Source organism: Ixodes scapularis, unplaced genomic scaffold (assembly GCF_016920785.2).
Source record: "Ixodes scapularis isolate PalLabHiFi unplaced genomic scaffold, ASM1692078v2 PGA_scaffold4__175_contigs__length_147842914, whole genome shotgun sequence".
NCBI classification, from domain to species: domain Eukaryota; kingdom Metazoa; phylum Arthropoda; class Arachnida; order Ixodida; family Ixodidae; genus Ixodes; species Ixodes scapularis.
This window is the reverse complement of record NW_024609879.1, coordinates 106,616,988-106,625,595: the sequence shown is the minus strand read 5'-3', so window position 1 is coordinate 106,625,595 and position 8,608 is coordinate 106,616,988. Positions and strand designations below refer to the sequence as shown.

The 8,608-nt window shown below is 48.6% G+C and overlaps 1 pseudogene; it reads left to right on the top strand.

The window, feature by feature from the left end:
- The first annotated feature begins 787 nt into the window (after positions 1-787).
- On the top strand, positions 788-4,321 carry LOC115316306 (annotated as a pseudogene).
- Positions 4,322-8,608: the final 4,287 nt, after the last annotated feature.

Genomic DNA, 8,608 nt, shown 5'->3' with positions numbered 1-8,608 from the left:
GGAGGAGGACGGAAGAAGAGTGCGTCACTTTTCCGCCGTTGCGGACGATTCAGGAGTGGTAGGTAGCGCGATTCTCCTTACCGGCGCCAACCGCAGTTCGAGCTTCCGCCTCTGCGTAAGGAAGCCTTCGCATACGCTAAACCTTAGCCTCCTCTATCTGGGATGCCTGGTCATAGTCGACGGAGCCGCCGTTTGCGTTTGCCATGCTTCCCCGCGAGGCGGCGCCACCAGCCCCGGATGGCTCGGAGGGCCGGGCTGGCAGGGCGCAGGGCCGCGGGCGAGAACAGGCGATGCGCTCAACCTGAATTTCTCCGCGCTATTTTCCGCGTTCTCGCGCCGGGACTTTCGGAACTGTTTTGGTTTTGGCTCTACCATGGCGTACTGTTGTGTGCCAAAATGCAAGTCGGACTCAAAACGCAAAGTACCAGGTATTTCGTTTCACGAGATTCCGAGTGACAGTCAGCTGAGAGAAACGTGGTTGAAAGTCGTCGCCTGAAAAGACTGGGTTCCGAATACGACGTCGCGTTATTCGGTCGTTTGTAGTAGGCATTTCCTCACCACGGACTACAAGGAAGGATGCAAGACACAGAAACTCAAGAGGGGTGCAATTCCTAGCGTCTTCGTAGAGTATCCAGAGTACATGCAGCCAAGTGCTAAGAAACCTCGAAGTGACGCCGCTGTGAGGAAACGGGAAGCTGCCGTTCTTCGCCCTTCCCCGGCTGCCCCGTCTACTTCCAAGCAACACCCTTCAAAGAGCCTTCTTCGCGGAGGTAACGACAGCCTCGAAATGTGCCCAAATGTTTCAAGTGGTGACCCCCGTGATGAAGTCGAACCATCTGCCGCGGAAGTGCCGACAAAAGATGAAGGTACCCAGGTGGATGTGCGCAGCGCCGTGTCGGTCGTGGAACGTCAGAAGTGGCGACGAAGAGAGCGAGACTTGAAGGCACAGGTGGATCGGCTAAAACAGACTGTAGATAAATACAAGGAAGAGCTCAAAAACCTGAAAGAAGACTGCAACCTGAGCGCCTTTGGAAAAGTAATAGAATCAGCAAACGAGAAGCACCTGGGCGCTAGCTTTCTTCTGGACCAGGTGGTGAACTTTTCTAAGATTAGGCCAACTTGGTCAGAGATTACCGTCCGCCACTCCATTTTGTTAAGGAGCCTGTCAGCACGAGCCTACGAGCACATACGAAGTGAAGGCATTCTCAAGCTACCAAGCCGATCTACGTTGCAGAGGTTCTTAGGGGTGACTTCCGGTGAAGTGGGGTTTACGTCGCTAGTTCAAGAGAGACTGAAGACGGAGGTGGCAAACCTGAAGACGGAGCAGGCCAAAATGTGCTCCTTAGTTGTTGACGAAATGAGAATACAGCAACGTCTCCAGTACAACAAGCAGAGAGACTCATTCGTGGGAGAGGTAGACATGGGAAAGGGGCTTCAAGCTACGAACAACGATGAGCCAGTACTGGCCAACTCGCTCCTGTGCTTCGTTCTGACTGGACTTTCAGTGCGCGTTCGAATACCCGTGGGGTATTTCTTTACCAAGAACTGTACTGGCCAACAGCTATTCGTGCTGGTGAAATACGTCATGAAGGAAGTTGAACTGGCTGGCTTTCTTGTGGTGCGTATTGTAACGGACAATCACAAAATCAATGTGCTTGCAATGCAGCTTCTGTGCAGTGGACATCTGACATATTGCCTCCAGCTCCCCGAGGATCCTTCACGGAAGTTGTTCCTCGCGTTTGATCAATGCCACCTGATCAAGAATGTCAGATCGCAGTGTCTGGCCCGAGATCTCGGTAGTGGCGGTGAGGTGTCTTCCTCCCATCTGAAGAACCTCTACCGAATGCAGCAGGGTAGCCTCGTCAAGCCTGTGAGATTTCTGACAAGAAAGCATGTTTTTCCATCCAACATAGAAAAGAAGAACGTCTCCAGGGCTGTGCAAGTTCTCTCGCCACCAGTCACCGCTGCCCTCAAGCTCCTGCAAGAGCAAGCAGGTCACACTTGTGACATCAGCTTTGCAGCTGTGGGTCCTGCAGTTGAGTTCATGGACACGATGCACCGATGGTTCTTGCTCATGAATGTGAGCAATTGTGTGCAACATATCCATCGAAACCTGCCAGACAGCAAGCAGTACGAGTCTGTTGATGATGCGCGCCTGACTTATGACATCCTTCCTTCAGTACCTTGAAGAGATGAAGCGTCAGTGCACACCCAAGCAGTTTTTGAGCAAAGAGATATATCACGGACTGGTGATGACTACCACCTCAAATGTGGAATGCATTAAGTACCTTCTAGGAGCAGCAAACTTCAAGTTCGTGCTGACAAGGAAGTTTTCTTCTGATCCCATTGAGTCTTTCTTTGGCTGGTTAAGAAGATCTGCAGGCAGCAACGACCAGACGGATGCACGTGCCGTTCTTTCTGGTTTGGAGAAAGTCTTGAAGACCGGACTCATTTCTGCTTCCAAGAACAGCAATGTAGTTGATTCTACAAGCCCTGAATCCGAGGCCCTGCGTGACGCTCCTAAGCTGAGGGAAGTGCAACCAAGCCGATTCCCGGTGGAGGCGAAAGGCCTCCTTGAAGATCACCTGAGAAACCAAACAAGCTTTCTTCCCACGGCGGACATGGCTGCAGTTGCCATGGTAGGTGGATATCTGGCTCGTGTAATCCAAGAAAAGATTGAATGCAGTAGCTGCATTTCACTCATGGTGAAACCAGCTTCTTCTGCCCCAAGTGACAGCCTCATTCGGCACCAAGACAGAGGAGGGCTCCCTTGTAAAGAGGGAAGCTCACGGCCTGCGGAAGCGTTCCACCTGCGGTCCGCCGCTGCATTACTAGGGCAAACATAAGCGCGCGCCTAAAAAAACAGCGCCGCATCGCGCACCAAACGCTCAAACGAAGATGCCACAACAAATAGGGAATAAAAAACTGCATAAAAAAGGCGGGTTCTGTCGCCATAATACATAGTGCAGATTGTCGTCACCAACATTAGCATTTATAGTACCCCGTTTCATGCCCGTGTCGCTATATTACTATTCATTTTCGTTATCATGTATATCGCATTTAGTATACCGCTTTGTCATAATTATTTCATAAAGTCACAGTCAGGACAACCATTCTCATCAGTCTTCTGCTTTGTGTGAATATGGCGAAGTTCCCGCGCGCTTTGATGTATGCCTTGGGACTTCTATAGGCCCGAATTATTTTTTAAAAAATTATAATTAGCAAAATATTGAATTTAAAAATAAATATATCGTTTCATTCAGCTTATACATTTCCAAAATGTTCACCCTAATATACATTTTTGTATGTATATGTTTATTAGGGTTTATATATTTATTTCGTATTTTCTCTTTTATACTGCCTTATTTATTTTCCGGCCCTCGAGACAGGGATATACTCCCGATCCAGCCAATTCGACAAACCCATAGGCTCTTCCATGGTCCCAAAGCCCGGTCGCAGATTTGGAGCGAAAGGATCTGGTAGCACAGAGCATCAAAAAGCCCTTTCTCGGGAAACCTAAAGTCCCTGTATCTGGGAAAAGTGGCGCATTCTCTTTCCTACTCCTCTAAAAACCCTCCTTACCCCACCTCCAACTTCCGCTTTGCGACGGAGGCGCCCTCTGGAATTTCCCAAGCGTCTCGACGTCTCGGTCAGCTGGAGCGGTCGAGATGCCGATCGTGTGGACAACGTGTGGACTTTTTTCGTCAGACAAGTGTGGCAGTGACCTTATTTAAAGCCTGCATTCGTATCTCACCGTCCTGAAGTCGCTCTAGATCTGTTCGTCCCACCGTGGACGGTGGACCCCGAAAGTGCTTTTGATAATCGTCCCTACCAAGTTGCATTAGGTCAGTGTCTCTTGAGTGTTCGGCCTCACAGCTGGAGCGGGCGAGTTGCCGATCGTGTGGACTTTTCTTGTAATAAAACTGTGGCAATGGCCTCAATTAAAGCCCGCATTCGCATCCGACCGTCCTGAATCCACTCTAGATTTGTTCGTCAAGCCTGCATCCCGAAAGTACTTTGGATAATCGTCCCTACCGAGTTGCATTAGGTCAGTGTCTCGTGAGTGTTCGGCTTCACTGGAATTGCAAGTCGTTTTTAATCAGCATATCGAACCGCGATATTTCAATTTTATTCTCCACGATTCCAGATGATTGACTACTTTTTAATACGTGTCCTTGGCGAGCTTTTGGGAGGGTTTGGTCTACGGGCGCTAAAAACAGTTTGGTGGCCTAGAAAGCATGGATACTATTTTCTTTTGAATCGGGAAAGTGTTGATGTGGTTTACGCTAAGCTAGCACTTTTGAGCTGCCTGCAGTACTAGTAATGATAAAAATCGCTACGTATTTCTGTGCATGCTGTAAAAATTAGCGACACCGCGGGCCTTTCGCTACGGGGCTACGTGGTGCCGCTACTTTTCCGAGCGTATAATTTTCATTTTTTTTTTTTTTTTTTATGAAACCGGTTTTAGAAATGAAGGCTCCGTTTTCGTTTAGTTTCGTTACTCCGTAATTTTATCAGAGTGTCTGATTCTTTTCTGTTATTCGTTCATACTAAAAAAATCCAGGTTTAATTACTATTTACGCTGCTTTTAGACTCCTGGGCCAGCGTCCGGTGCAGACTTGGAAACTAGCGCTCGGTTTCAGCACGTAGTTCTCGAGTAAAAGGGAATGAGGCAAAAATAATTCAGATCACACCCAGAGAACAATGCAAAATAAGCGAATGCGAGATCGCAAAATATCCATGAAAATACACAAGCACAGATGATGTTAAAAAGAACAAAATCAGTCACAATTTTATTTATTTTACAAAACTGCCAGCCCAGTAAAAGGCCACGGCAGCAGCATTCACTAGAAGTAGAACAGTTGCTGAGTACATAACAAGAGAGATCACAGAATGAAAAAATAGGATATATGACACGGAGACACACTATACACAATCAAAATGCTTTCTTAACACTTCAAAGATGTGCAGGTAGCTTTACTGACATGTGCAGTCACTTTTACATATCATAAAATACTTCTAAAGCCCTTACACCTTCTAATGGTGTAACTGGTATGGGGCAGCTGTAGACAATAAATTGTACAAACCACATGGAATTAAACATCGAGCTACTTGATGAGATGGGTCTGCAGGTATCCAACTTGAGATGCATACTTAAGACAAGGATGCACGAGTGTGTTATATGCTGCAAGTTTGGCTCACCTTGTATGCTAAAGAATCCATCAACTTGTGCATTATGTCTGACACAAAGTTAAAGTCCTGCAGATGCCAATGAAGTGTGCATTTTACAGGCAAAAGCTACCCCAATTCCCCAGTACCACATGAAACCATGGGAAACACAAGAAAGATGAATATTAAAAAACTTTCTCGAGGACCCCTTTACTCCATGCAGTCCCCATCATAGCAGACTTTTCGAGACACTTAAGTTGATCTGGAACGAGAAAGCACTTAAGCCCAAATTGTAATTTGTTCTCTTCACCTTGCAACTAGTACTGCTGTCATTGCGCCAATATCAGTTTTATCTGCATTGAATTGCATTCTAGCTCTTTGTTATTCATCAGTACATCAGAAAAACTGGCAGTCTGATGATACGGCCTTATTCCAAGTGTAAACAGTGTGCCTGAAAAAGAAAAAAAGATTATTATTTTGTCTTGTCAAGTGGCTAGCAGTGAGACAATAAGATCAAATGTAAGTAACAGTGTGTAACTGTCTGCACTCTGCCAGGAAATAAACAGCAGTCGAAAATGAAAACTCATCAGCTGTTGCTGCAGCAATCTGTCCAGGACAAGCTGAAGAAGCAAGGGCCCGTAGGGCGCTGCTTAGACCTTGTTCAGGCAGCCATGGGATGGTACGCACTTCTAGAATGAATACATGAACATATACGACAGTCGTAGGTGTGCCTCAGTCGACTTGGAAACACTATCATTGTGCTAAACTCACCAGCAGCTGAAGGGGACTGCCGAACCAGGCTGCTCTAGGGAAGCTGGGAAAGTCAGGTTCTGTACAGCACCGCTTGGAACTTCCTGGGGTGCCTCAAGAGGACACACTCGCCTAGAATCGACAGATACGGCACTAGTGATAGGTGAGCCTCAGTTGACCTGGAAAGAGTATCGGACTGCCAAACTCACCAACAGCTGCGGTCACTGCGGCAGATTGCCCCGAGGGAAAAGCTCCGCTTGGACCTTGCTGGGTGGGGGCCCTCCGGAGGACACGCACTCCTAGAATGGACAGAGATGGCACTAGTGGTAAGTGTGCCTCGGTCGACCAAGAAACAGTATCGGACAGCAAACTAAAGAGTAGCTGCGGTTGCTGCAGCAGTCTGTTCTGGGGATGTTTCAGTACTGTGGGCATTGCCTTGTGGTGGGGTGCCTCGGGGACTTTAGGGAGCCAAACAAAACAAATAAATGGAACTGCATTTTGTAAAGGAGGCATCCAAAATTATCAGTTTGTGCATCAAATTTGTATTCTAAAACAAATAACATGTCTTACTGAAAAAAAAAATGGTTTGTGAGATGTTGTACATACCACCTATATTTCCGATTCCCTTACAGTGGTGGTTTACTCTCTAGGTTGAAAGTAACGAAAAAAGAAATATTTGGGAGAGCATTTTTCCTCAATTTTTTGCTCTCCTTTGTTTTGCATGATTAGTGTTTTCAATTGATGGATACTGAAAAAGTCCTGTAATAGAATGAAGAGATCAAATTTTAGTCGAGAACACATCATGTAACGCCACCTCGAACGCCCGTTTCTGCAGATCCTAGTTTAGCCTGCCAAAGACCTGCACGTAAAGTATTCGCTGTCAAAGCTGCTCGCGCGGGGTTGATCTCAAATGTTTTATTTGCTTGTGTTTTTGTTTCAATAAGACTGCGAGCGAAGGAGACCCTATTGACACTACGAGAGCGAATGCACTTTGAGCGGGCTAAGCACACACGCTCGTCCAGTAAGAGCGTCATCAGAGAAACCATACTCGTGCTTGTCGCACTCTGCGTTCGCACTTATATTGAAACGAAGTATAGATACATCCACATGCTCGAGTCCGCAGCCGTGGCAGCGTTGCAAGCTATGTGTGCGAAACAAATTATGGTACGCGAGCACGTACGCAGCACTTGACGAGAGCGCCTACTCCGCATGCACCCGTAATTGGGAGCGACACCGATACCAGAAGCACGAGCAGGAGCAGGCCGTTTAGAACGACCAAAGACTCCCCTACGCACAGTTGCGTTTGAGAGCGTTTCACTGCGTTGCGACTGCGAGAACGCAGGACATTCAAACTTTTTTTTTGTCGCATGCCAACCAATTCCTTGAATTGGAATCCACGCTTCATACGAAGCGCAGATGTGCCGGTCCATCACTTTCGTTCCTCGACGCAACGCACTTAAACGCTCTCAAACGCAACTGTGCGTAGGGGCCTTTCCTTCCACGGCACGGGCATCCGTGCATGCCAAGTTGGCAATCTTGTGCTCGCTATTACGTCGCTCGCGTTTACGGTGGAATGGAATGCATAACTCGCTCTAAACAGCTGTCTTCTTGGATGCAGGTGAGCTTTATACAGAGCACTCACCTCGCATAACTTTGCGGCTCCCGTCGGGTTGAAATCTGTTCGACCGATTCGGTGAAGCAAGATCTTCCTCCGAGGTTCATTTTCCGTTCCAGAGGGAGCGGTGAAAAGCTTTCCGGTCAACTTTTCTACAGGCGCAGCCACAGCGCGAGCAGCCCGTCAGCTGCGGCGTAGCAACATCTTGGGAAATTCATGGCGACCGGAAGTCTAAAACCGAAAGCCAGATGTCACGTGACGACTGGCCAATAGCGTGCGAGGCTTCTAGTTCAAAGAATGGCGCCACTTTTCCCAGGATAGAGGGGCTTTAGGGGAACCTGGATGTCAGCGCACAGCTTTTGCAGCGGCGAGGACCCGAAACACACTTGTTTGCTCGGGAGAAGTGTGTTTCGGCGTCTCGCCGCAGCGGGGCGCCAGTCACGCGGCTCTCCTCTCATCCGCTGTCTGCCGCACCCCCCCCCCCCCCCCCCCCTTTTTCCATTTTGGCGGCCGCTTCTCGTGGCAATCTGCCAGGCTTATAGGAGACCATGACAAACCGTTTGAAGGCTCCTGGTCTACGCGAGCAGAACTTCAAGGAGGCGAGGAAACGTGATCGCGTGGGGACGCCACCTCTCCCCTAACTTATTCCCGCACAGGATGTACGCAAGAGTCAGATATGACCTTACCGTCCGCGCTCAAGTCATCCGGTTTGACCTCTGAATCGGGGGTGCCGACCCTGTGCCTTGCGTTGCTGCTCGGAGACCTGCTCTGCGCTGCTTCACCTCGACAGCCCATTTTGTCCTCGTACACGTGCCTGATGGGACTGCGCTTGAACTCCTTAGCCTCTCCCGGAGGCAGCTGGATGTAGCGGTACGTGGTGGAGGCCACGGCCGTCTCGGAAGGAGGGCGGCGGCATTCTTCGCAGGAACGTTTCCGCGGGACTTGCATCTTCTCGAACCGAGGGAATTCGCCGCGTTCGTCGTCCCTGGAAAGGGTCGTCTTGGCTTCTTGCCGAGTCGGTAATGGAGTACAGATCTGTAATCAGAACGGAATACACTCTATAGTATAATGTTA